The 2,650-nt window shown below is 54.2% G+C and overlaps 1 long non-coding RNA gene across 1 annotated transcript; it reads right to left on the bottom strand.

The window, feature by feature from the left end:
• Nucleotides 1–717: 717 nt before the first annotated feature.
• LOC109760277 (uncharacterized) lies at nt 718–1,424 on the bottom strand. The gene is made up of 2 exons (XR_002232326.4): nt 1,394–1,424; nt 718–1,131 (listed from the first exon to the last, which is right to left on the bottom strand). It is a non-coding gene; the product is annotated as an uncharacterized lncRNA (long non-coding RNA).
• Between the last annotated feature and the right edge of the window lie 1,226 nt (nt 1,425–2,650).

The raw sequence follows: 2,650 nt of genomic DNA, 5'->3' as shown, positions 1-2,650 counted from the left end.
GTGCAGCTGACAACCGACCCCGATAAGATAACTTGGAAGTGGACCAGCAATGGCATCTATACTGCCGGCTCTGCCTACAAGGCCCTGCTCGCCAGATCGACAGGGTCCCCCTTTTGGCGCCTCATCTAGCGCTGCTGGGCTCCCGCAAACAGCAAGTTCTTCCTCTGGCTTACCTCCATGGACCGCTGCTGGACCGCCGAGCGGCGTGCTCGCCATGGACTCCCGCATGATCCTCACTACAAATTCTGCTACCAAGAGCTCGAGACCATTGACCACCTCCTAGTCCAATGCGCCTTCTCCAGAATCACTTGGCATGAAATTCTCTCTTGGGGCAGACTGCCAGCTTCACAGCCAACCGCCTGGACAAGCTTCTACGCCTGGTGGTCGGCCACCACCAACGCCACTCCGGCCAGCCTTCGCAAAGGTGCAAACTCCCTCATTGCCCTCTTCGCCTGGTCTTTGTGGAAGCACCACAACGCTGCGGTCTTAGACAACATTCAGCCATCGAGCAACGATCTAGTGCGCACTATCCGCGACGAGGCTCGCCCGTGGGCCCGCACCGTAGCCAAAGGCTTAGGACTAGTTATCCCCGCAACGTGACCGAATTGTACCGAGGCTGAGCAACGTCCTCCCATGCTCACTTGCACCCTACGTGACGCCTTCTAGCGCACATCCCCTGGGGCTGCCCACTGTAACTCCTTTTTCAACTTATCAATGCAAAGATACGCAACAATGCGTATTCGCGAAAAATTTTACATAACACATCCATACATTTTCCGCGAAACACCCACAACACTTATTTTCTTCAGAATGTACCATGCTTATTTATTTGGCCGATTAACTCGACGATGTTGAGACTTGCATGGGCTTTTATTCCAGTCGGCTAATTATGAGCTAGCTTAGCCAATCTTGGGAACCTCCGCCACCATGTCGACCCAGACACGGACGCGGTTCAAATCTTCGTCGTGTGTCACAATACTTCCTACCGGGACAATTCTGACTTTGAGGTCCGGCCGGTCCGCCTTGATCTTCTCCTCCGCCTCCTTGATCGTGCGCCCGACCAGCTCAGGCCACTCCGTCTTGGCACCGTCGCATGGCTTGCTCATGTTGGAAACAAAATTGGGCAAACGCCTGCAAGCAATAGTGCTTGGTGGTCAGCATCAGCCAAATGAATTGTGAATTTACTAGGCTCAACTTTTGGAACATGTAATATACGCAGTTTCTTAGTAGAAAAATGAAGATAATGTATATACTATTGGTTTACGATCATTTTGCAAGAGATGCCCGTGAGTACAGGTGACAAATTTCATAGACAAATAATATTCTAAACCGAAGAATAGATATAATGACAAGGATCTTCTCAAGAAAGAGGGAGGAATGACATGGTACTTACCACCAGCTCTATGTGATTTGATCGTTTCTAGCGGTGGCTTGCTTTCCGAATATCTTTGCAGTATATATAGGCAATGCTAAACAATAATAAATTGTTTAAAAGCCGTGTTTGCGCAAGCTTCCCACGGCAACCACACATTCACGTGCATGTTCGGGATGCTGCTCTTGTCAACTTTTCAGGCCCCACAATCCCGCGCACGTGGATACGTGTAGATATGAAGGTTTGACCAAAACCTTCTCATCTTGTAGTAGTGTATGAATAAAAATACAACCAACTTGCAAAGATATTTGAGAGGATGCAATGACTAAGTGATGGGCATGAGGAGAAAAAGAGAACATGTCTGCGCTCGGCTCGTTGGGGCGTATGACATGTCCGTGAATTATCGAGGAGTGCAACTTTGTTTTGCTATTTTATTTTTTGGTTTCTTGACTGTTATGTTTAGGAGTTCAAAAACTAGTTGGTTTAGATCGTGATGGCGACATGAGACCGTCTTCCATCCAAGTGATGCGGCGCCACGCACCCTACTTCGTAGTTGTCAACATCACTTCTGCACCAGCCGGCACAACGAAACTCTCAAAGCCGGCACAGATGCTCGCTTCCCCCTCCTATCTCTCGTGCCGCTGGCCGCTCCGGCCGCGGCGGCCACCAGATCCTGGGGCAGTCCGCCCCGGCCTGCCCCCACCGACGCCATGGGGCGCCCGCGCTCCTGCTGCTCCACGCGCTCCGCTCGGTCGCACTCCATAGACAGCGAGGGATGGGGCCTGCCGGCCTCGGTGCCACACCCGTCTAGATCCAGCGGTCCGTCCATGGTGCCGGACTCCAAGTTGCCCCCCCCTCGCCAACGGCTATCCCCAGGCCCCCCCCCCCCCCCCCGCGCGAATCCTGCAGCGGGGTGAGTGCTCCAAGGCGGCCCACCCCTTTTCCACGCCGGATATCTCAAGCCCCCCCCCCCTTCTGGGCGACCCCAGCTTCGATCCATAGTAGTTAGGCCTTCCCCGCAGCCGAGCTCCCCCCGTTCCGGCAATGGCAATGAATGGACGGAGGTCAGGTCCCGGAAGGCGCGGCGCGCTAGCTCGCGCCCGCAGGGCCGTAGTGTGCATGCGCGCGGGCAACAGCGAGGCCGTCGGCCCTCCTTCAATTCGGCTGCTGGCCGCGAGGCCTTCTTAAGGCGTTTCCGCGGCCTCTGCTTCAGATACCTCAGCTCAGAGCACCGACGAGTTGACTGCAGAGATCCACTCCACTGCATAGAGTGCAAGC

The sequence above is a fragment of the Aegilops tauschii genome, chromosome 2 (genome assembly GCF_002575655.3).
Source record: "Aegilops tauschii subsp. strangulata cultivar AL8/78 chromosome 2, Aet v6.0, whole genome shotgun sequence".
Lineage (NCBI taxonomy): Eukaryota > Viridiplantae > Streptophyta > Magnoliopsida > Poales > Poaceae > Aegilops > Aegilops tauschii.
This window is presented reverse-complemented; position numbering and strand designations above follow the sequence as displayed.